The sequence below is a fragment of the Oryctolagus cuniculus genome, chromosome 5, assembly GCF_964237555.1.
Source record: "Oryctolagus cuniculus chromosome 5, mOryCun1.1, whole genome shotgun sequence".
Classification (NCBI taxonomy): Eukaryota; Metazoa; Chordata; class Mammalia; order Lagomorpha; family Leporidae; genus Oryctolagus; species Oryctolagus cuniculus.
The window spans coordinates 37,033,442-37,060,383 of NC_091436.1; the positions used below are offsets into that span (position 1 = coordinate 37,033,442).

Sequence of the window (26,942 nt, forward strand, 5' to 3'; positions counted from 1 at the left end):
GAAGTGATTCTTGAGAACAAGTTTGACTATTAAGTCTCATGATACAACTCTTTAGGGACAGAGGTCCTGCATGGGAAGTTGGGGCACAGTGACTCTTATTGTTTATTTAACAATTAAAACTCTATGTATGACATCAGTAATCACCTAAGGCTCTTGACACGAGCTGCCTCAGCTTTGGAACACTTTTGGATCCACTAGCTCGACAAATCACTTTCTATTAACTCATTTTCATCCTCTGTGGAGCAGTGTCATCCTTATCTGTGGTTTCCATTATTTATTTATTCATTTGTTTTATGTCTTTCCTACCAAAATATAAGCAGAGATACTATCTTGCTGACCATTGTATTCTTCGAGCACCTAATTTGTAAAACATCTATTAAGCTTACAAACTGTACAGATGGTATGCAGGTATTGTATATTCCTTGCAATGGAGCCTTGAATTTATCCCATGTATAACTCATACATTAAACCGTGTTCTTTTCTGAAATAAATCACATCATAATCCTCACCCAATATTGAAAACTGTAGGCAACAGTATCTATGTTCCAGATCTCATCAGTTAGTTCCTATGGCAAGTCCAACCAGGGCTGACACTGTGGCATAGCAGGTTAAGGCCACCACCTGCAGCACCAGCATCCCATATGGGCACCAGTTCTAGACCTGGCTGCTCCACTTCCAGTCCAGCTCCTTGCTAATGGGCCAAGAAAAGTATTGGAAGATGGCCCAAGTCCTTGGGCCCCTGTACCCACAAGGGAGACCCGGAAGAAGCTCCTGGCTCCTGGCTTCAGATCAGCTCAACCCCAGCTGTCGCAGCCATTTGGGGAGTGAACCAGTGGATGGAAAATCTCTCTCTGTCTCTGACTCTGCTTTTCCCTCTCTGCCTTTCAACTAAATAAATAAATCTTAAGGAAAAAAAAAAGAACCAATTATTTCCCAGAGTGGAAAGCCATTTGCTTTATTTTTCCCAAGTCCCAATCTTGATGTCACCAGAAATCACTTAAGTGCCTCATTATGTAAACGAGAAGTCATATACTATAAAACCTGGTTCTCTGAAATGCAGACTTTGTCATTTTAAGTATCCTTATTACAACAAGTAGACTGACTCATCTCTATTTACTACAGTAAGATGAATAGGGGGTGAAGGAGACTAAAAGCGGTTCTACAGTAATAGAGTTTCCTGAGCATGGGTGGGGAATCCTCTAAGGAACACTCAACCTTCTAGAGTCAGGATTGAAGTCATGGCATTTTGGAGCAAGTCATAGAAATGCATAGCAAGGGGTTATTAATTAATAGCAAGGGGTTTGGTTGAAAGTATTTTCACATATGAAGCAAGCTCCTCAGTACTATGTCTATTTAATTAGTAGAGAAAAAATTTTAAGAAAAAGAGCAGTTCATAAAATATGTTTCATAGTAAATTAGGAGTTAGTCAACTGAAGCTTGACTGTTGTAGACGTAGAGACTGATAAATTAGCAAGGGTGACTGCCAAATAGTGGTAAGGGAAACTGAGAACTTGGCAGCAGTGACTCATCTGCCATGGACCAGCAAGAGAAAAACATGACGGACACCAGAGTAAGAGAGAAGAGAGATCCAAACAAAATGAGAACATGGAGACTTGAGTGGAGACTTCCATCCACTGGTTCACTCCCCAGATGGCCGCAACAGCTGGAGTTGGGCCAGTATAAAGCCAGGAGCCAGGTCTCCTATGTGGGTTCAATACTTTTCTTGGCTCATTAGCAGGGAGATGGACTGGAAGTGGAGCAGTCAGGTCTAGAAACTCTCTGAGTTTCACTGAAACATGAAACCACCTGTAGCTCTACTTATGTATTGTTTGTAGTTGCGTCAAGTGTGAAATATCTAACAGTATCAAAAGTTGTGAAAGAACTAAATAGAATCCACTCCACAAGTTGTGTTTGACTCTGAACTCATTACTTCATTTTTAAAGACTGAACTAAAGAGCACGTCTTTTGAAATTATTGAGAGATATAACTTGACTCAAGTGGATATATTCTATATTTTTAGTCATTTATCTACTAATATAAAGTAGTTTACAATTGTTATGGTTTCATTAAAATGCTGTGTCTGTCATAAGTTCTTCTCAATAAAGAGCAGGAGGAAGTATCTCTATGTGCTCACATCTTTTTTGAGAACCCTGGATGAAACAGCATTAAAACTTTGATGTTCCGATGCTTCCACAAGCTAATGTGCAAGATGTCTCTCTAAGGGTGTAGCATAACACTTCCAGATGACCATGGAGTTCTTTCTTCTAGAAATATTTGTTAGCACCTGAAGATCATTGCCACAGGAAACCGTGCCTACAATGTCTGACACAAATGGGAAGCACCTTGACTTGCACCAACAGATGTTAAAATGTACTATGTAATGTTACACTAATAAAACAGTATGGTACAGGAAGAAAAATAAACACATCAGAAAGATAACACATGGCTCATAAATAACATTTAGTGTATTATAATAGATTTCTAAAGTTATAAGGAAAGGAGGGGTTATTCAATAAACAGTTCTGTGGAAATGGTTAGTTATTACTTGGAGAATGTATAGCATTAGTCTTTAGCTTAAATTACAGTTAACATACACTATATATTCCAGATGGGCTAAAGAGTTTAATGTTTATATTAACTATAAAATACATTTTAAGTATATAACACATATATATGATTTATATTACATGTGATATATTATCATATACACATACCATATATCGTATGTAATATATAAAATATTAAATATATATTATTTATTGTGTCTACATCTATGTATATATAAGAAGCCTTTTAAAAAAGTCTTACCTCTCTATGGGTAAGGAAATCTTATAATTTTAGATTTACTAAGATTAAGGGTTCTAGAAAAAATGTATTAAGTGCCAGCAAATATGTCTTAAAAAATTGAAAAATACAAGAAATACAAAATCATACCCCAAAATTATAAAGACAAAAATTTAGGAAAAGCAGTTGCCAAAAATATGACAGATATCCAACTGAAATTTTAATGTATCAAGGATTTCTACCAAAAAATCAAATAAATAAGAGAAAGGCAATGAATGGACAACTTACAAGTGAAAATGTATAATAATAAAATATATTTTTTAAAAACTTCTACAATAGTTGTCAAGGAAGTAAAGTTAAATTGATGTTTATTAGTATAACATGCTTTAAATAAAAACTCTCAGTACCGTCAACAATGTGGTGAGATAGACAAGCTCCTAAGTTGGAAGTGGGAAGATAGAATTTTGCAACGTTTGGGGAATGCAATTTAATTGTATGTTAAATTCTCTTGTCTCTGTTTTTCTACTTCTGAGGAAATATTCAGCTGGAAAAAAGACTTAATTTTCAGTGATAGAAATGAAAAATAACCTTTTTGAACAGCATATTAATAATGATATCATTATATAATTATATGATAATGATATCATGTCTAATACTTACCTTAAGCCCAACACTATTCCAAATATTTGATGAACACATTCAGTTGATCTTGAAAAGAGCCCTACGAATTTGATTTTAATCTCATTTTAGAACCGAGGAAACAGAAACACAGCCATTAAGTAAGTTGCTCACAGACGCCCAGCTGTCAGTCAGCAGAGCCACTGTTCAGACCCAGGGAGTCTGACCCTGTCTATGATCTGATACCCCTACACATACCACCTCACACAGCTGTGCATAAAATGGAACATGATACAGTCATTAATTACAATGTTTTCAAACACTGTTTAATGATGCAGGGTCACACAGTATAATTAGAGAGGAAATCACCCCACAGAAATATGCACAGGATGTTTTTCTGATTTGGTAAGAGGCAAAATACAGATGAACAGAAAACATTAGAAGGAATTATTTGTAGAAGTCAAAGCTACTATTCTTGCCTGATAAGGATGTTGTGATTTTAAATTTTTAAATAATTTATGTGCTTTTTTTCTTTTTTTTACAGGTAGAGTTATAGACAGTGAGAAAGAGAGACAGAAAGGTCTTCCTTCCATTGGTTCACTCCCCAAACGGCCTCTACGGCTGGTGCTGCGCCGATCCGAAGCCAGGAGCCAGGTGCTTCCTCCTGGTCTCCCATGTGAGTGCAGGGGCCCAAGCACCTGGGCCATCCTCCACTGCCTTCCAGGGCCACAGTAGAGAGCTGGACTGGAAGAGGAGCAACTGGAACTAGAACCCAGCGCCCATATGAGATGCCGGTGCTGCAGGCGGAGGATTAACAGAGAGCGCCAAGGCGCCGGCCCCCTAATTTATGCGCTTTACCAAAAAAAAAAAAAAAAAAAAAGTTCTAATGAAGACATGTAATGCTTTTATAAAAATCAGAGGATAGCACAAGTCACTTTTTAAAAGACAGTAAAGGGCCTGGCGTTGTGGCATAAAACTGCCACCTGCTACACTGGCATCCCTTATGGGTGGAGTTCAGTTGTTCCACTTCTGATCTGGCTCCCTGCTGATGCACCTGGGAAAGCATTGGAGGATGGCCCAAATGCTTGGGCCCCTGCAATCACAGGGGAGACCCAGAAGCAGCTCCTGGCTTCTGTCTGGGCCAGCCCTGGCTGTTGTGGCAATGTGGGGAGTGAACCAGAGGATCTCCTCTCCCCCCGCCCCCCGCTTTCTCTCTCTCTTTCATTTTTTTTTTAACTTTTATTTAATGAATATAAATTTCCAAAGTACAGCTTATGGATTACAATGGCTCCCCGCCCCATAACTTCCCTCCCACCCGCAACCTTCCCCTTTCCCTCTCCCTCCCCCCTTCCATTCACATCAAGATTCATTTTCAATTCTCTTTATATACAGAAGATCAGTTTAGCATATATTAAGTAAAGATTTCAACAGTTTGCACCCACATAGAAACACAAAGTGAAAAATACTGTTTAAGTACTAGTTATAGCATTAAATCACAATGTACAGCACATTAAGGACAGAGATCCTACATGAGGAGTAAGTGCACAGTGACTCCTGTTGTTGACCTAACAAATTGACACTCTTGTTTATGGCATCAGTAATCACCCTAGGCTCTTGTCATGAGTTGCCAAGGCTATGGAAGTCTTTTGAGTTCACCAACTCTGATCATATTTAGACAAGGTCATAGTCAAAGTGGAAGTTCTCTCCTCCCTTCAGAAAAAGGTACCTCCTTCTTTGATGACCTGTTCTTTTCACTGGGATCTCACTCGTGGAGATCTTTCATTTAGGTGGTGTTTTTTTTTGTTTTTTTTTTTGCCAGAGTGTCTTGGCTTTCCATGCCTGTAATACTCTCATGGGCTTTTCAGCCAGATCCGCGTGCCTTAAGGGCTGATTCTGTCTCTCTCTTTCAACACCATGTCTCTCCAAATCTCTCTCTGTAACTGTGCGTTTCAGATAAATAAAATAAATCTTTAAAAAAAAAAGTAAAAAATATTGGTAGGCTGGTGCCGCGGCTCAATAGGCCAATCCTCCGACTGAGGCGCAGGCACACCGGGTTCTAGTCCTGGTTGGGGCGCCGGATTCCGTCCTGGTTGCTCCTCTTCCTGTATAGCTCTCTGCTGTGGCCTGGGAGTGCAGTCCTTGGGCCCTGCACCCGCATGGGAGACCAGGAGAAACACCTGGCTCCTGGCTTCAGATCAGTGCGGTGCACCGGCCACAGTGGCCATTGTGGGGTGAACCAACGGAAAAAGGAAGACCTTTCTCTCTGTCTCTCTCTCACTGCCCACTCTGCCTGTCAAAAAAAATATATTGGTAGAATATACCCAGATATAACAAAATATAAACTACCTACAAAATTCTAGTCATAAAGAGGATAATTTACATACTCTGGCCTTAGCTGACTTTCTGATTGCATTCTCAGGCTAGAACTAGCTGGCCTTAACCATACGCACAGCCATGTGAGAACTGTAGCCATGTCTTCAAGGCCATCACAGTTGATGATCTGCAGTGCTGGAGTCATCTCTCAAGAACACCGTGTCACCACTACTGCCTCAGGACCTGCCAGAGACTTAGAACTTCCATTCCCACCTACTGAAAGAAAGGAAGAAAGAAAGAAGATTTATAAAGAGAAAATTATTCTTTCCTTCATTTTGTAGTTTTATTTTTTGGCTAGGACATGACATTCCTGTCTGGAGCCCCTGCCATATTTCTTTCATCTATAACTGATTACCATGTGAAAATAGCACACTTGCCCCCTCAGTGTGTTCTGTGTAACACAGACCCAGCCCACGCTTCTAAACCAACTGAAAAACCTTATCATGTAGAACCTGCTTTTGAAACGCAAAACTGTTAAAGACAGACAAAACACATACACCTCTCTCTCTATAAAAAGTGAACACACTTTTACCAATAGTACGTCACTTTATCCTTACAACATCCCTTTAAGGGAATAAAGATGCAACCCCTAAGGCCCCTGTTGGGAGGGTTTCCAAATAAAGTTAAATTATGACTTACTTACAAACAAAAAAAGCCTGAAGTATTAAAGCTATTCGCATACCACAGAGTTTCAAAGGCTAAAAGCTGACCACGAGGAATAAAAAGCAATGCACAAGTAAACGAATGCAGGAATTATGGTTAAGGCGGATTGCTATTTGGGGTCTGGCTAAAAGATCTGCAACGGAGCCCTGGCGAAGTTAGAATGATCTCCTCACCCTACCATGGGAGATTTTCATACATACTGAATGCAAACTATTTTTTTTCCCAGTTCTTCTTGTCCTTGTCCTTATCCTTATCCAACACTACTTCCAAGAAGAGGAGAAGTAGGAAGAGGAGGGGGAGGAGGAGAAGGAGGAGGAAGAAGAGGGGGAGGAGAAGGAGGAGAAGAAACAACTCTAGCTCCTAAATCACTGAATAAGAGTTTTTAAATCCATCACCCAGCTGAACACAGCAGTGGGTCTGTGGACTCTACCACCAAGGGAGGCTGAGGGAGGGAACCACTGAGTTAGCCAATCACAGCCTTTGGCTTGCCCAGAGGCAGGACAAAAATACCAGTGCTAACTTTATTTTCATCCCTGGCTGGGAACACAGAAAGTGGCTTAAAGTTTTTCTTCCTCACACCTCATAAAGAAAGAACTAGCTGGGCAATCAGTGAGGCAAAGATGACAAGGCAGAGTTCGATCTAATGAGACCTGATGGGATCTCTTCTTCTGCCCACATTTCAGCAGCCCTATTCCATGGGGTGTAAAGGCCAAACCCCCTAACCTGCCCTGGGAGCCCCTCCACGGTCTGACCTTTCACATAGTCCCCAGATCAAGCTACCAGATCCATGTGTAGCTGGTACACATTTCTCAGAAGGCAACCTGCCCTGTCTGTCCCCTGAAGCTTTGTTCTTGGCTTTCTCCCGGGTGCACCCACCTTTGTGTGAAACCAAGGTAACTGTGATCGCTATGGGAGCTCCTACAGGTTAACAACTGGCACCTCACGGGCACTTTGCAGCAAGCCTGTATCCCTCCTCTTCACACTGTTTCCTTCACGAAGGAGAAAAGAGTACACAGGTGTTGGAAAACTGTGTCTCCACCGTCCCAAGTATGTGGACTTTGTGTGTTTTGTGTTTTACTTACTATGCTCATCTAATCATTGCTTTCTTCTGCTGTTATTGTTCACGCCTGCTTTAGCCCGGTCTTACAGCCTGCCTCGTATGGCCTCTACTTGTTCCATAAACCCGGGACACTAGAGAGAGCCATCTCTCACACAGAGGTGCAGGCTTCTTGCAGTCCCTGGGAGCCTTTTAGGGCCTCTGTGAAGTCAAAATTGTTTTTATAAACAACACAGATAAGGGTTTATTTGCCCCTATGATGTACAGTGTCACAACACACACACACACACACACACACAACTGCAGAACCACATAGAAAAGCACTGTCTCCTCTTACAGCAGACATTAAAATATTTTTAGAATGTAAGGCAATCCCACTTTTTCCACTTTTTTAATCCCAGAGAACATAGTTATTTTCAGAAAAATGTGATTATATTTATATCACAATGAGTTTACTTTTAAAGAAAGATTAAAAATGTTTTCAGATATGATTTCTAATATGGCAACTATGGATAAGTATAATCCACATAAACAAAAGCTCACAAATTGTCAACTTCCTCCAAGCTATCCTTTCTATTGACAATCACAGATTGACATTGCTGGAAGTCACTAAAAGGAGTGATTTTTTTTTTCACACAAAGGTTTCAGTAAGATATGCATTGTGCACACCTCTGCAACAAAGCTGAGGTCACTTGGTTCACTTGTGGCAAAGTGGCTCCTGCACACGCCATCCTGCCATTCACACAGGTGCCTCAGCCACATTCCAGATTATACACATCGTGAGCATAACCAAAGGAAACTATGTTCTTGCTTCTCTTGTACAGAAAACTGCACCACACTCTTTTGTATCCTCATATGGTACTTGGTACTGACCTTCCTGTGTGTTAGGTGCTGAATGAATGTTTATTGAAAGAGATTTGACTAGAACAACATGTCTTGAATTACCATGAAGTGTTTTAGAAATATACATTTTGTTTATTAAAAAGATTATTTATTTGAAAGGCAGCATTACAGAGAGGCAGAGGCAGAGAGAGAGAGAGAGAGAGAGAGAGAGAGAGGAGAGGTCTTCCATCTACTGGTTCACTCCCCAAATGGCCTCAATGGCTGGAGCTGGGCTGACCCGAAGCCAGGAGCCTGGAGTTTCTTCCAGGTCTCCATGCAGGTGCAGGGGCCCATGGACTTGGGCCATTTTCTACTGCTTTCACAGGCAACAGCAGAGCTGGATCGGAAGAGGAACAGCTGGGATGCAAGTCAGCGCCCAACATAGGATGCCCGCTTTACCCACTACACCACAGCGCTGGCCCCAAATACACATTTTCTAAAAAATGATTGACATAGTACTTATAAGATTTTCATTTCTCCTCATGCAAGTAGTTTTGCTTTCTCTTAAAGTTATCATATGAGCTTGAAAATAATAATTTCATTTCGAAGATACTATCATTCATAATTTATGATAATTATATGCTGGCCTTGTTACAAATGGTAATTATTAGTACATTATATTGTTATATTGTAATATACTAAAACAACTAAAAATTAATATACAGGTGGTATTATACTATGTTGTGAAATGTCCTTAAAAGGTAAAGTTATTCTGCAGTAGATAAGTAAAGAGGCCAAGATAAATATTCCACAATAAGATGCTAACCTGGGCCTTGTGTGTCATACAAATCAGTCTGGAAGTGTCCTGAGGTATTCGCTTCTGGCTCAGGCAGAATCCCCATGAAAACAGCCCGGCTAATTTGAGTTAGTTCTTCTCATTCTGAGGCTAATGAATACAATGAAATGGAATGCTAGAGGTAGGGAAGGGAAATCCTCATTATACCAGTGTACTAAACTTGACTCATTGTAAGTACTATTGTTTTTACCAACAAACTTGCACAACTTTCATCATTACCAAGAAACACTAGGGAAGGCATTTGAAACAGCATGGTTCAGATGCCATGTGGAATGCCTGGGTTCCAGTTCCAGCTCCACTCCCAATTCCAGCTTCCTGCTAATGAGAACTTGAGGAGCAGCAAGTGATGGCTGAAGTACCTGGGTCCTTGCACCCATGTAGGAGACTTGGATTGAGTTCCACTGTGAGCATTTCGAAGGGAGATCTCTGTCTGTATCTTTCAGAATAAATTTTTAAAAAACCAAAGAAGCATGTTTTCCTACAGAGAAATGTTTACATGAACCAATTAAGGGCATACACTGGGAACTAATAATCAAATCCACATCTCACTGGTTAACTCCATCAGTTTAATTATTGTGCTATTTTTTATGTGGATGAAAACAATATTTTAAAATCTAAACTTAGACTAATTGACTATTTCTTCTTGTGATGTAAATTTGTTTTGCAACCTTTCTTTATCTTCCCCCATTATTTCAGCAAGTATGTATTAGAAGACCAACATGGGGCTGTCATTGTGACATAGAGGGTAAAGCCTCTGACTGCTAAGCAGGTATCCCATATGGTTACCAGTTCAAGTCCCAGTTGCTCCACTTCTGATCCATCTCCCTGCTAACACGCTTGGGAAAGCAGCAGATGATGGCCCAAGAACCCCTGCAACCATAGGGGAGACCCAGAGGAAGCTCCTGGCTTCAATCTGGCTCATTGTGGCCATTTGGGAAGTGATCCAGAGGATGGAAGATTTCTCCCTCTCATTTTCTCCTTCTGTCTCTCTCTCTCTGTAATTGTGCCTTTCAAATAAATAAAATAAATCTTAAAAAACAAAAACCAACAATATGCCAGGAAGTATGCAGGCAATAGGGATCCCAAAGTGAGCAGAATATAGGCCCTTCCTTTTTAGATTTTTAGATATTATAGGAGAGATGCAGAGATCCCATAAATATTGAAGTACCAACAATGATGGGTGCTGAAAAGACAATGACAAACTGTTTTTGTGGAGCATTATAGAACCTAATTTCAATGGGATAAAAGTAACATGCTTATTAATTTATAATCATAATCAGAAGAGTACTGCCTTTAATCACTCAGTGAATATTATCACAAAATGTAAAACATATACAGTTTTTACACATATATATTCATATGTCATTTATTTTCATGATGTTTACATCTTTCTCATGTGATAGAAGTTCATATGTGAGTGCAAACTCTTTTTGTAGTATTTGTTTATTTTTTTATCAAAAGACATCGCTGTAATATGCAGCTTTTTATGTTGATGCTGCTAAGTGAATATGGCTAGTACCAACCTGTCCTCAACCCTACTTGCCACTTCCCTCAGGCATGGCTAGCATTATGTTGCCTTACTCAAGAAACTGCAGCTGAGGATTTCCTTGCTCTTCTGACCAGGGAAGGGGAAGAATGTGACCTCATTCTCAAAACATACTTTCAGAGTCCCGGCTTTTTTAAAACATGGAAACTATTTCCATTATCAAATCAAATGTTCACATCTTCAACAAGACCTTTCTTGGTTTTAAGACCCTTTAAATTTCAGAATTAAAGAACTTTAATATGGTCTTTCATTGCCAAGAAGTAAGATTTTATGAAAACTAGTACTAATGATTCCACAGGACTTAGAATAAAGCTTACTATTTATGTCTTTTCAAACAAGATACATGATTCACTTTCTGAATCTAAAGACTAGATTTGATCCATTTGCATTTTCTGAGAAGTTGGCATTGGAAATACATCTTATTATTACATAAAAAAACCAAAATTATCTATTTTGATAACTGACAATGATTTAATATGAAAAAAAGTTAGAACTCAAGAACAAAACAAAATGGAAAAGATGTTTACCTCATGGCTAAGATGCCTTATCCCACATTAGAGTACCTGGGTTCATTGCCCAGCTCTGGCTCCTGACTAGCTTCTTGCCAATGCTTACAGGCAGCAATGAAGGCTCAAGTAATGGGTTCTTGTCATCCACATGAGAGAACTGGATTAAGTTCCTGGCTCCTGGCTGCAACCTCAGTCCAGCCCTGTCCCAGTCCTGGCTGCCATGGGCATTCAGGAAGCTCTTACTCTCCCTGTTTCTCTCACACAAAAAATAAAATAATAATCAAAAACTTAAGTAACAGCAAGTTTGCTGATGCAAACCAAGGGGGGAAATAAAAGCATGTATCTTAGCAATTGGGAAACAAGCTTTCTGTTTTCATTGCATTGTTTGTCATCACATAAACATCATGTAAACACAGACTTTGAATCAGTTATTGATGAGCTTAACGACTCCATAGTAGATTTTTGTGAGAGCTTTTCTACAATAAGTTATCTTCATTTTGATAAATAAGACAGATGTTTTATGTTTAAACAAAGATTATGTGCCTTCTTAGACACTGTAGTCTACATTACATAAGCAGAACCTCAGAAACTCAGTTGCTCAAATTGTTTTTCTGCTTTTGGAAAGTTTTACTCTCTTTGGACAATCAGATTTTTACTGTAGCCTTTTCCATAATTCATTTTGGGTGCAGTAGGTCATACATGTTTGTCTGGAGCTATTCCTCCTGTGATGAAACACCAGAAAACTAAAAACTTGTGAAACAGGCTCAATATTAGGTAAAATGTGAACTTTTTTTCCTTCACATAAAAATATTAGCTCAGGGAATATAATTGCTCAGTGGATAAACTATCAGATGTAGTAAAAGGGAACAGCATTAGATTTTCTTGAAAACTAATGGGGGTGCTTAATTTCCTAAGGAGTTCCCAGAATAATTTGGCTAATTAGCATAAATTAACCTACTTTATTATCATAGTGTCATCTTGTATCTATTAAAATAGTAATTCAAAATAATGGCACCAAATCTTGTTTTAGTACCAGTAATTCATTGTTATTAATGATGCAATGAACACAAATTTCTTTATTTAATATTTGAATGATGTGTTTTCATGTAGCTTCAATTGCAATGTTACTTTGCATATTCTTAAATAACGTTTTCTAGAACAAGAAAATATTTTAAAGTTTTTTGTTATTTTTTTCCAGTTTATTGAAAATCAGAGTTATACAAACACTACAGAGAGAGAGAAAGAGACAGAGATAGAGATCTTCCATCTGCTGGTTCACTCCCCAGATGCCCACAACAGCCGGGACTGGGACAGGCTGAAACCAGGGCCAGGAAGCCAGTCTGGGTCTCCCAAATGAGTATCAAGGACTCAAGTACTTGAATCATCTCCTGCTACCTCCCAAGGATGCACTATAGGAAGCTGGATCAAAAGCACAGTAGTTGGAACTCAAACCAGGCACCCTGATGTGGGATGTGGGTGTCCCAAGTAGTAACCTAAACACTGCGAGAAATCTTTTCAAATCTATAATAATAATAATAATAATATGCTCTCTTCACTTTTACAGAAGACCAGAAGTGGATGATATAAAAGCATCCCTCTTTTTTATCTTCCAAGGGTTACAGATTTAAAAAAAAAAAAAAAAACACTTTTATCTATGTTTATAAATGATAAAGATTTCCTTGGCCTAAATTTTGTACTTCCTCCATTTTAATTTTAAATGGAACAGAGAAGTGCTGAAAGGGAAAGCATCTGGACCAATGCCTTGAAAATGAAAATGAGGAAAAGAATGTTTGAGTGTGTAAGTATCAAAATAGAAAGGGAAGTAGGTAGGATTGCTGTCAAGGGACAAAACATATAATTCTGTTTTGCAGTCCACATTCAGAATTGGATATCTACAAATCTAGCAAAAAAATACATTATTAGCATATAAAATCTCAAATACAATCCATTTTATATTTTTTAAAAAACCTATTGGTTAGTGTCAGTGCTATTATTCCAGCGCCTGATCTGAAATAAACCAGAGATAAAAGGAGAAATACTAAAATTTATTTTGTCATGTTCTACCCATTATGTTACTTTATTAATGACCAATTCCATAAAGCCAAAGAGAAATTTGTTTGAAAGATGGAATGGAAACTAGAACAGACTTTCCCCCAGTTTTTTTAATTCTCTTTCTTATTTGGATCAATTACTATAACATGAATTAACTGTAACTCTGCCTTTCAAATAAATAAATAAATCTAAAAAAAAGATACTCATTTATTTAGACCATAGAGAGACCCAACTCTGTTCCCTTCATCTTCCTGTTCAATGTATGAGTCATAATTTAAGTCCCAGTTCTAAAAACAGTACTACTTAGGCATCACATATTAATGTTAAGTAATTTTTATGTGTATCAAGCTTCTCCCTGTATGAATAAGACTATCCAGTGCAGAATTTGAAGAATTTCTCTCTAGGATCAACATGTTAGGTTAATTTGCACATAGTCAATCATAGCCACACCATGACCTGCTATACCCCTAAGGGAACCAATCACAAAAAAGGAATTCTTCTTGACTGGGTGTGAAAACCCTGAGCTTTCACAGTCAATGGCCATGTTGCTTCCACTGCAAGAAGCATGACACCCTTCTAGCATCTATAGCTGTATCAGATTTCTGGAGCAAGATTCTCAGCCTCTGCCTCATCTTGAAGGAAGTATTAAGAAGCCAGGTCCCCTGCTGACCTAGGTAGGAGGGAGACCAAGAGCATCCACATTGACAAGGTAAGGAAATGAGTAGACCGTAGCAGATTCTTACTTAGATTTCCTGGCCTTCAACCCTCATAGAATAAACTGGATCAAATTTTAACCCATTTATGAAATAAATAAAGCATCATATCTGAGATCCTGGAAAAGTTCATGAAACTGAGATTTGTTTTTATAATTGCAAGAGTGCAGGTACAGGGTATAAATTTCCAATTTTTTTTATGAATCAATATTGTCAGCCAATGCTCTTCATAGTCAATAAATAAAGTCAATATATATCTGCTCTGTTTCTCTACTCCCATTTTTTCAGTCATAACTTTTTAAAAAAAAATTTATTTATTTATTTGAAAGGCAGAGTTACAAAGAGGGAGAGACAGAGAGAGATCAGAGAGAGATGTTCCATCTGATGGCTCACTCCCCACATAGTCACAATGACCAAGGTTGGGCCAGGCCAAAGCCAGGGCTCTGGAATTCCACTGGAGTCTCCCATGGGAGTGGTAAGGGCCCAAACACACGGGCCATTTTCTGCTGCTTTCCCAGGCCTATTAGCAGAGAGCTGGATCTGAAGTGGAGCAGCCAGGATTCAAACCAGTGCTCACACAGGATGTACACATCACAGGCAGCAGCCTAACCCACTGTGCCACAATGCCAGCCCCTCAGTCACAATTCTAATGCTGAATTACAGAGAATGTCCCTCAGGGTCCCATGAACAAAGTTTATTGATTTCACTTTGCAGAACATGGTGGTCTCATCTACATTTGGTCAAGTCTAGTCTGGCCCCTACACAAGCCACTACCAAGGATGCTAAAGTTGGGAATCAGAAAGGCCTTCATAAATCCTCCAGAGCAGAGAAAGTAGAAACCACCCATGTTATCAGGCATAAGAGAATTCCATCATGGCTTGGGGGATTGATAAATGGCCTTGTCTCTGGGATAGAACAGCACCATCATACTTCCCTATTTAGTAAGACATTTCCCTGAATGTAAAGCAGGAGTTTGAAGCCACTCATCTGCCTTTCTATAGCTTTTATTTTAACCTTTCTACAGAGACCTTACTGTCTAGTCCTTGTGAATGTACTATGACCCGGGATCTTAAATTATCTGCCTTCTAGCTAAAATAGAACGTATTGAAGGTCACTGTATTTTATGTGTTCCGCCAAAGCTATTTCTTGGCAATTTGGGTTTGGATTCTTATTTCCAAATGTCACCTCTCTGGAAGCTGCAGTAGATCTCAAGCAAAAGAGGAAGCATATCCAGGCAGTCACATACGGTCAGTTCCCTTCCCTCTCTAAACCAGTCTCAATGCTTTTCTGTGTGCCCCAACCACTTCCTTCCACAAATTCTCCCCTGGTCTATAAAGAATTCTCCCTAGGATTATAGGGGATTCCCTAACATCTCTAGTTTTATCAGATTCTCATCTTTCTCCCTTTAAGGTGGAGCATATATGACAGATGTAACGGTGTGAGGGGCATGCATTTGATGCAAAGACTAAGTTGAACCTTGGAATGCCTGCATCCCATATTGGTGTGCCTGGTTTGAGTCCTGGCTACTCCACTTCTGATTCAGCTTCCTGTTAATATGCACCTGGGGTGGCAGCAGGTGATGATTCAAGTAGTTGGATCTCAACCACTTACATGGGAAACCTGGATTAAGTTTCTGGCACCTGGCCTTAGCCAGGACCAAGGCTGGCTGTTGTGGACATTTGGGGATTGAACCAGTGGATTGAAGATCTCCTCCCCCTCCCCTGCTTTGTGTGTGTGTGTGTGTGTGTGCGTGTGTGTGTGCCATTCTCTCTCTCCTCCTTTCAAATAAAATAAAAAGAAGTAAATGGAAATCTCATGATGACATGAAAGAAGAAATGGAAAGGAAAGAAATGTGAGCTGAGTTGAATTATTTCTTGATTCTTCCTTGTTCATCACACTGCCCTTTCTCGAACCTTCCCATCTGATCTCCCTAGTCATGACCAAGACAGTTCCTTCTCTCACAGTCTGCTCTGTTCCTGAAATGAAAATTTAGCACAAGGAATCTGCTTCCCTATTACATTTCTTTTTGCATCTAAAACCACACCAGTATGTAACACTGTCTCTCCTGGAGTTAAATAACAAACACAAAAGACAAGCAAAACTCACAAGAGGTGGTTATAGGATAAGATTTTTATGTCTTTTGTGTTTCATGCTGTTTCAAAGCAAAAGCAAAAGCAATAAAATCAAAAAACAGCATTGAAATATAGCTGAGGAAATCTGATAAGATTATTTTGACACACATTGTCTTAAATATAATGTTTTACAATTAGAATGCTAATGGAGCATCATATATTTCAAGCACCCTTCTAGGCAAGGTTGAGAACCTAATAAAGAACAATTCAGCTTTCACATATTGGCCATTATCACCTACACACACCTTCCAGCCAAGTTTGGTTTAAATCTTAACTTTTCCATTTGCTATCAGTGTAATTGTGGAAAGAAAATTTAATCATTTTGTGTGTGGCTCAATTTTTACTACTCTGCAAAATGATACCTACCAAAAGGGTTATCAAAGCGGAATAAGTGAACTAGTTATACACAGGATGCACTGAGAAATGTACTTGGCACAGGTAAGCAGGCAACACCATTGCTACTATGATTATTATTACATAGCATTCTCTTTCTACATAGGTTGCAAATTTCCAAACATTGGGATGAACTAAAATATAGATATAAATGGGTTGGGACTTTTGTAAATTCCTGTGACAGAAATTTTAGCATCATGTCCAAATTTGTGTGTGTAGAGTAACAGATTGTTCTCCTTAAGCTCATCTAATAAATAATAACAAATATGTTTGAGTTGAAAACCTAGGATTTTAATTAACACAAGACATCTTTAGGGGCCACAGCACAGAATCAACCTTCAGGGGATGATGTTGTAGTATTTCCTTCAGTAAAAATTAAGAAATGAACAGCAAATTCTCTTCTCTGGTTGATTTAAAATCCAACACCTGAAAGGCAGACTGTCAGTTATTTGACTCTTGCAGTTCTTTGCAGCCCCGTTACTCCACTTTGTTACAGCTATTAGTGGTCAGACTCTGGAGAGTTTCTTTATAACCTTCCAGGTTTAGGGCCTCATGAAGGCTTGATTTCAGCTCTAAATGATTTGATTTCTCAGGAATGGACAGACAATACAGAAAGTAACTGCTGGTTTCCAGAGCCTCTTGTGGCTAATGTAATGTTCCTATAGTGGACCATCTACGGTAGCTAAGGGTTGATAGGATAACCAGATGGTAATAAGAAGGAAACACTATAAGTTAACTGGAGTAGGAGTAGGGTGGGTGGGTCGGTGTTGTGGCGTAGCAGGTAAAACTGCTACCTGTAATGCCAGTGTCCCATATGGGTGTCATTCAAGTCCCAGCTGCTCTACTTCCCATCCAGATCCCTGCTAATGGTCTGAGAAAAGCAGTGGAAGATGGCTCACCTGCTTGGACCCCTGCATCCACATGGGAGACCCGAAAGAAATTCCAGGTTCCTGGCTTCAGCTTGGCTCAGTCCTGGCCATTGTAGCCACTTGTGGAGTAAACCAGTGGATGGAAGACCTCTGTCTCTCTCTCCCTCTCTGTAACTCTGCCTTTCAAATAATAAAATAAATCTTCAAAAAAAATGTTCACTCAGGTACAACAATCCCTTATATAGCAGCACTATATATGAGTACTAACAGGCTCCCCTCCCAGCCTGCTACAAAAACTAGAAGGCAGCATTAACCTCATTCCAAGAGATTAAAGAAACAAGGGCAGTGCCATTGCCCTTCTGATCCAGTGGGTTCCTGGGGAGACTGCACTGAACTCTCCACTGTCCCTCTCCTATGCCACATCAGGAAGTTTCAAAAAACCAGCCTGTTCTCACCTGTCCTCTGTTAAAACATCCAATAGGGCTGCTTGGCTTGGTAGTAAACTACAGGGAATGAACTTGAACAAGTGGAAGTTCTTCTAACCCAGGCCACCCATTTGTTAGTCTGACCTACTTTACATCTCATTTACTGTTAAGAAGGGGTATGGCATCATGCCAATCCAACCAGGTATGCTCATCATAGTCTATTAGTCTGGAAAGTAACAGATGTCAGCCCCTCTCATACCCATGCCCTTTCAATAATACCTAAACAATATACACAATGTGACAGCAAAAGCAAGCTACTACACCTCTATCATTAAGATCCCTATTGTGATATTTAGGAATGCTTCTTTTTCTTTAATAACAACAAAAATTAGGCAAATCCAAATTCAGTTATCAGAAACCATTCCCCATTTCTAATCTGAGAACCTCTAATTTTTAAGGCTGTTTTCTGCATACCAAATTCTTTCTCCCACCCCTGATATATCCAATATTAAGCAATAACAACATGCCAAATTCTATAAAACGTAAAACCTAAAAAAAAAGACATTTTATTTGAAAGGCAGAGTTACAGAGAGAGGGCGAGAGAGACAGCGAGATCTTCTGCCTTTAGGTTCACTTCTCAAATGGCTACCGTAGTCCAGTGTGGGCCAGGCCAAAGCCACCAGCCAAAAACTGCTTCTGGGTCTCCCACATGGGTGGCTGAGGCACAAGCACTTGAGCCACCATCCACTACTTTCCCAGGTACATTAGCAGGGAGTCTGATCAGAAGTGAAGCAGCCTGCACTCAAACCAGCACTCCTATTGGATGCAAGTGTTGCAGGTGGCAGATTAACCTGCTGTGCCACATCAGCAGCCCCACACCATCCTTCCGTTTTATGGGCTGGCTTCAGAATCCACACTTCAACAGGCTACAACAGCTGCAGCTGTACCTGAGATTTTCCTGTATTTGCAGCTAATCCAATAAGAAACCTTTTCCCACCTAGGATTGTTAGTGTCAGCAACAGCTCCTCGAGAACATGCGTTGAAAAGATATTTCATCATTCCAACAACAGCATTAATGGGGTCTAAAAAAAAACCAATCTCACAAATGCCACAGATTCCAAGGGACTCAGAGTGTCTGCCTATTCACCACCTGACTATCATAGCTTGGGAGCCCATAAGCTGTCCCTGTGGCCATCCCCGGCACCCAACATACCTGTTGCCCCAAAATTAGCCTTTGAAAGGGGCATCATGCTCAGGATGCACAGAGCACATCTGGATTAAATTTCTACTGAGACCCAGTGTGCAAAAATCTTTCCCCTACCACTCTTACACTTTTGTAAATTGCCAGAACAATAACAAAAACGCTTCTCTTGTATTTCACGTTGTCTCTCTGCCCTCCCACATGCAAAGTCTGAAAGACTAGGGAGCGCTAGCCTCAAGAGTGCTACTCTGTTCTTTAGAGATGGTTTCTTTACAAGGCAATGAGGTGGCAAAGGACATGCCTTTCCTGCATACCTTGGCAACCACACACTGCTGGCTGCTGCGCTCATGAATGCTGGCCTTTCACTGCCATCTGGACATGCCCACGGGTATAAACATTTTTTCATGAAGAGGACCAGGGAACACACATTACACCAATAAACTTCTTGAATGACAAACACAGCCTTGCCATATGTTGGGGCAGATATATCACATCAGAGTTGAGATAACATATGTCTGCCTCTCATGGACAAGGTCAAATAAATGTCCATTTATACATCCTTCAGCGAATGGCCTGAGTTAGACTGGGGAAAGAAACATATAGAGGGAGGTAGAAAGAGGCTGCTACTTTAAAAAAAAGAAGACCATTGAGTTGGCCCCAATAGTAAACACACCTCTTTAAAGAGTCCAGGGAAAGCCATTCATTCCTCACCCATGCTGCCCTATGTGGAAGCCCTAGAGTAAGGGCTCCTTCCCTTGGCTTGGTGAAATAAGACTGGCACCTACCCCACTCAAAAGCATTTTTATGTTCTTCATAGACAAACATTACAGGCAAAATTCTTAGTATATTTATTTATTTATTTAAAGACTTATTTTATTTATTTGAAAGAGTTACAGAGAGAGGTAGAGACAGAGAGAGACGTCTTCCATCTGATGGTTCACTCCCCAATTGACTGCAATGGCTGGAGCTGCGCCAATCTGAAGCCAGGAGTCAGGAGCTTGTTCCAGGTCTCCCACGTGGGAGCAGGAGCCCAAGGACTTGGGCCATCTTCTACTGCTTTCTGAGGCCATAGAAGAGAGCTGGATCGGAAGAAGAGCAGCCGGGACACGAACCTGTGCCCATATGGGATGCTGGGGCTTCAGGCCAGGGATTTAACCCACTGCGCCACAATGGCGGCCCCTCTTAGCATATTTATAAGAACACAGACTTTGTATTTGATTGGGGGTGGCAGAGGAAAGGATCGAATGAGGCCTCTTTTAAGTTTTCCTGTAAACATGGTTGTTATCAACTAGATAGGGTATCAGTCATATCCTGTTTTAAACGTAATTCTTCAGTGTGTCCACTTTTTTATTTGGATGCTATGAGCCTTGGTATAAAACATTTTAGTAATTTACTAGTTTCTTAGGTGTGATATATTTTATATATCTAGACCATGTTCACTCATAACAGACACAGACAGAAACAAAATACAGAATCCTAGCCACACTAAAGCTTAGACAAGAAAAATAAATTCTCCCCATGAATCATGATATCTCATAAAAGTGGGTTATGGGACATAAATGTTAGGCAAGGAACTGACAATGATATTCCTACTATGACAAAAATAAACAAATAAGTAAATAAATAGCAACAGGAAGAAAGAGCCAAGAGCTATGGGCAGGGAGCAGCCTCGGAGCTTTCCCAATCTTGCCACTTGTGAAAAAGACACGTCTTCTAGAAGCTTTTATGGATGGATGAAAGGACCAAAGAGATGTCCAGGTACATTTTCATAAAAATTATATCACCCCTAATATCCCTTCCACAACCACTGACTAATCTGGTCTGGTCTCAAACATAACTTGGGAGGGTACTGGGAATTGTGAAATATGTCCTCTTGCCATCCCAAGAAATGATATCTTAAGTTTTCCAGTTCAGTTAAAAAAAAATCTTTGTTAACCAGTTATAAAAATGTTCATTTTCAAGCTATTAAATTGGCCCTTTTTTTTTTTTTCTCCCACTTCCACCTCCGCCTTTTGCCTTTAAAAGTTCAGGATGTCTCCAGCAGAAACTGTTACATTCTGTCTAGCAAGCCTGCACTGTGGACAGTGATCTAACCTCTTGGAAAAAAACATGGAGTTCACCCAAAAACTGAGAGAGACATTCTCTCGCCCCAGCCGCCAGCTCAGAGGCTTCAAAGCTCTGGGACAGACCTCGTGAACAGCCTGGGGCTCTAGCTTGTAAGCTGGCAGCGCCAACTCAAACACAGAAAGCACTTCAGCAGGTATAAACAGCAGCCACACACCAGGCCAGGCCCAGAAGGCAGGCTGGGAGGGGGGCAGCCAGCCGACCAACAGGCTCCTGCCTGCGTCACTCTCCCTCGGCCTCCTCCTGTGTCTGGGGACACATGGAAAAAAAGTCACTCTCCAACTGGACTGGAAGTTGAGGAAATCAAAAATCTCAGATTAAACAAATATAAAAATATCTTTCCTCTGAAAAAGAAGGAAGGCCTTGCTGGTGCACACACACACACACACACACAAACATCCACGCAGCAAGAAGTCCTCTGTAATCATCTTGATTTGTTTGAAAACAGCAACACTGGCCTTTGATGGGGTAGAACAAAAATACAGCTCTTTCCTCCTTCTGCTCATTGGTCTTAGAGTCTTCTCAGAGCCTGGCCTTCCCCAGGGGCCCACCACACCCTTTTAAACACACGTGGCTTTCACTGCGCGACACTGATGGCTGGCTTGGTTTGCCACTCTGACATAGCTCTCATCTCAGTGGTTCCAGATCAAGATGCCTGACTGCACATTTGAATAAGAAAAGCGAATAGCCCTCCCACTTCAAAGGTCATCAAGCCTCCTTGTAGACATTAACCCCCCCCCCCCCCCCCCGCCCCGGGGAGCACTCCCTCCACCTACTCAGTTTGTAAAGCAAGATCATCCATTACTAGTACTACTCATTCACACATCAACAGTTTTCTACATTCCATTCCCCTAAGAGAGTTTGTGGGCAAAGGTACCTTCTAATAAGGAATACTGTTTACTTTTAAGTCTACATTTCCTTATACTTGTACTCTATTTTGTATCTTGTTAAAGATCTCTTAGTAACCTCTGTTTCAAAAATTAAAAAATTACTGTCCTGCACTCATTCACTCAAGTAGCATTTATTGAGTGTCTACTGGATGCACTATGTGGCTATTAGATATAACTAATTTCAAGTCCCTATCATCAAGAACCATGGCATTTATGATGATACTTCAAAAGGCTCAAGGCAAGGGATACTATGAAAACACTATGAATGGATTACAACAATGTTTGTACCAAAATAAAATTATATATATATTTTTTATTTGACAGGTAGAGTGAGACAGTGAGAGAGAGAGACAGAGAGAAAGGTCTTCCTTCTGTTGGTTCACTCCCCAAATGGCCGCCGTGGCCGGCACTGCGCCAATCCAAAGCCAGGAGCTTCCTCCTGGTCTCCCATGCGGGTGCAGGGCCCAAGCACTTGGACCATCCTCCACTGCACTCCCAGGCCACAGCAGAGAGCAGGACTGGAAGAGGAGCAACCAGGACTAGAACCTGACGCCCATATGGGATGAAAAAGCAGTAACAATAAGGCCTGGTTAATTTGACTAAATTAGTTTCACCATAAAACTTCTATATTACAAAAGATAGAAACATGTCTTGAGTTCTTTTATGTTTTTGATAATTTATGTCCTTTATTCTTAAGATTCATTTTATTTATTTGAAAGGTATAGTTATACAAAGAAAGAGAGAGGAGGGGGAGAAAGCAGAGAGAGGGAGAGAGAGAGATCTATTTTCCATCCCCTGGTCACACCCCAGATGGCTCCAACAACTGGGCTTGGGCTAGGCCAAAGCCAGGAGTCTGGAACTATATCCAAGTCTGCTATGGATGGCAGGGGTCCAAACATTTGAGCCCTCTTCCTCTGCTTTCAGAGGTGTGTTAGCAGGGAGCTACATCAGAAGTGGAGCAGCCTGAACTCAAACCAGCACTCATGTGGGATTGCTGGCATTGCAGGCAGTGGCTTAACCTGCTGTACCACAATTTGCCACCTACAGCATTTTTCAATAAAGGGCACAGAATCAATTGGACACCCATAGAAGTAAATACAACTATTGACCACTTTCTCATATCACATAAAATCAGTTAAAGATGGACTGTAAATCCAATGAAGAAAGACAAAATAATAAAACCTCTAGTACAAAACAGAGGAGAATGCCTTCATGACTGTAGGCCGAGATCTCTTAAGCAAGACACAAAATGTACTAATTATAAAGGAATATTTTAAAAACAAGAGTTTATTAAAATTAAGAACTAATCATTTATTTCATTTGAAAGGCAAAGAGACACAAAAAGACAGACAGAACTCCCATTTTCTCTCCAAATGCCCACCTCTGCTTGGGCCATATTATGGCAGGCTGAAGCCAGGAGCCAGGAACTCAATCCAGGTTTTTCACAGTGTGGTAGGGACCCAATCACCTGAGAAACTAGAATCCAGCCCAGACTTGAATGCAGGCACTCCAAAATGAGATGTGGGCTTCCCAAGTTGTGTGTCTTAACCTTTAGGCCATCTGCCCCAAAACTTACTAAAGACATGATTAAGAGACAAAAAAATCTCTGGTTACATATATCATAACATATTATACACATGCAAGGATATATATCCAGAAAAATAAAGAACACTTACAAACAAATACAACTTGATTTTTTTAAAAGGTGAAAATGATTTGAAAAGTTGCTTCACAAAAAAAGAACATCCAAAGGATCAATAACCACAGGAAAGATGTTAAACCTCACCAATTATAAGGAAAATAAATATCACTGTGATTTGCCACTATACACCTATCATAAAGACCACAATTTTAAAAATAAGTAATGCCAAGAATTGGCAAGAATATACAACTGGTACTGGCCTCCATTGCTGGCACTATGATAAATTGGCACCATTACTTTGGAAAATTGGCAATGTTGACTGGACACTTACCCAGTGAAGTAACACTTCTACTGAGGAAAATATCCAAAAGAAATATGCATATATATATATATATATATATATGTTGAAAGGCATGTAGAAGAGTCTTAACAGGGTAACGGTCAACCACATAAAAAAGCAGTGAATGATTTACAGTATGTATATTCTCACAATAAAATACCTACAGATCAATGAATATGGATACTTAGAACAACAAGGATAAGCAATAATCATCTCATACAAAAACAATGTTGAGGGAAAGAACTCAGACATAAAAGGAGATAAAATGAATGGTTGGTGCTACAAATAGGATAGGGCTTAAAGTGGAGTAGGAGAGTCTAATAAGCACCAGTGGGGAATCAAGTGAGGCTGATGGAGTGATGGAAACCCACACAGTCTTGATTGGGGGTTGGCTACATATTTTGTTTCACTATGTTGAGTCAATCCATATAATATGTATGCACCATTCCATATGTCTATGCTACTTCCACTGATAGTTTAACTTAAATAGTGTAGAGAAAACAAATATTCTTTATTCACCAACAAAGGATCTATAACTTGTTCCTTAGAGAGCAATTTGGAAATGCTAAACAATTGAATAATCTGATTTCTATGAGTTTATCACATGCATTTTCATTTGTAATAAGACAATAAAAAGATATTAAATGCATAATTTTTGAAATATTTAGATGTCAGGCATTCTTTTAGAAACTTTACATGTATACATGAACTGATTGATTCCATTAAATCTATGAGATAGCTGATGTTATTTCCCCCAGATTAACAGCATTATTTGTAACAAAAAAATAAGAAACTTGGGGCCAGCACTGTGGCATAGTGGTAAAATGCTGCAGTGCCAGCATCCTATATGGGCACTGGTTTGAGTTCCAGCTGCTCTACTTCCGATCCAGCTCTCTGCTATGGCCTGGGAAAGCAGTAGAAGATGGCCCAGGTGCTTGGGCCCCTGCACCCATGTGGGAGACTGGGAAGAAGCTCCTGGCTCCTGGCTTTGAATCCATGCAGCTCCAGCCATTGCAGCCATCTGGGAAGTGAACCATCGGATGGAAGACTTCTCTCTCTCTCTCTGCCTCTGGCTCTCTGAAACTCTGCCTTTCAAATAAATAAATAAATAAATCTTTTCAAAAATGAGAAACTTAAATAATCCCAATGAGAAAATAAGTAATATATCTTTTTTTAAAAAAATTTATTTGAGAGGCAGAGTTACAGAGAAACGGAGAGACAGAGAGAAAGGTCTTCTGTCCACTGGTTCACTCCCCAATTGGCTACAATGGCTGGGGCTGGGCTGATCCAAAGCCAGGAGCTAGGAGCTTCCCCTGGGTCTCACACATGGGAGCAGAGGCCCAAGTGCCTGGGACATCTTCCATTGTTTTTCCACGCCATTAGCAGGGAGCTGGATTAGAAGTGGAGCAGCCAGGACTTGAACTGGCACCCATATGGGATGCTGGCACCACAGGCAGAGGTTTAACCTACTGTGCCACAGCATTGGCCCAAATATTATATCATTATATAATAAAATGAATGAGGTAAATATATATTGAAGTTATTCTTATTTATTTACAATTAAATCTTATTTATTTACAATTAAAAATACAGAATAAAATTATTATTTTAGAGGTCATTCTGCTTTAAAAGATAAAGATAAGCATATAAGGATACTTCAAAAAGCTCATGGGAAAACAGAATTAAAATATGAGTGTTTTTGTACAAAAACATGCCTTTTTTTTTTTTTTTTTTTTTTTTGACAGGCAGAGTGGACAGTGAGAGAGAGAGAGAGACAGAGAGAAAGGTCTTCCTTTGCCGTTGGATCACCCTCCAATGGCTGCCGCAGCCGGCGAGCTGCGGCTGGCGCACCGCGCTGATCCGATGGCAGGAGCCAGGTACTTCTCCTGGTCTCCCATGGGGTGCAGGGCCCAAGCACTTGGGCCATTCTCCACTGCACTCCCTGGCCACAGCAGAGAGCTGGCCTGGAAGAGGGGCAACCGGGACAGAATCCGGCGCCCCGAGCAGGACTAGAACCCAGTGTGCCGGCACCGCTAGGCAGAGGATTAGCCTAGTGAGTTGCAGCGCTGGCCAAAAACATGCTTTTTAATTTGTTTTTTATTCAAGAAGCAAAGAGAAAGACAGTGAACAGAGACATAGATACATACATAGAGCTCCCCATCACTGGTTAACTTCTCAAGTGCCTGCAATGGCAGGGACTAGGTCTGGCCAAATCCAGGAGCCAGGAAGTCAATACAGATCTCCCACGTGGGTGTCAGCAACTCAAGTAGTTGAGCCATCATCTGTTGCCTCCCAGGGTGTGCATCAACAGGATGCTGGAATCTGAAACGGAAACAGGACTCAAACCCAGGCACTCTGATATGGGATGCAGGCATCACCGTCTGCATCTTACCAGTAAGCTGAATGCTTACTTTGGTGCAAAAATAGTTTTGAAATGTATGCATATTAATTTTCATAATATGCATTTTCCATGTATCAGAAAAAACTGGTGCCAAAATAAGCTCTAATTTTTAATTCATTTTTAAAGTACCTCATATACATACATAGAAAAAAACCTGGAGGATACAAACTGTTGAACTGTTAAGGTTGCTCTGGCAGGTGGGACTGTGGGAAGTGTTTATTTTTTTTAATTTACACATTTCTCTATTGAAGGACTGCGGTGAGTAATGTATTCTATATATTATTAGGAATAAAAATGTAAAGCCATTCTTCAACAAAGGTAATAATACATCTTAATTTGTCCATCCATAAGCTCAACTAGAACTCAAAGGAATATGGAGTAAATAAAGAGAACAAATCACCTTAAAATACAAATAGTAAGGATTAAACAAAATACGTTCCAACATTCATATACCTAAACCCTTTCACATTTTTTTCAACCAGCTCTTGAGAGTGATCTTTAAATCTATTTCCTCTGAAGACCAACCAACATA

General features: G+C 40.1%; 1 long non-coding RNA gene across 3 annotated transcripts in view; it reads right to left on the reverse strand.

The window, feature by feature from the left end:
* Positions 1-285: 285 nt before the first annotated feature.
* Positions 286-26,942, reverse strand: part of LOC103349888 (uncharacterized) — an 85,159-nt gene continuing 58,502 nt past the window's right edge. Inside the window, exons 6-8 of one of the 3 annotated variants that reach the window (XR_011388523.1) lie at positions 26,157-26,331; positions 23,409-23,602; positions 286-5,991 (exon numbers count right to left, since the gene is read on the reverse strand). This is a non-coding gene — a long non-coding RNA (uncharacterized lncRNA). Of the gene's footprint in view, positions 5,992-6,117; positions 9,289-23,408; positions 23,603-26,156; positions 26,332-26,942 lie in introns of those variants that run through there. The other 2 variants (XR_011388522.1, XR_011388521.1) reach the window with 2 other exon arrangements.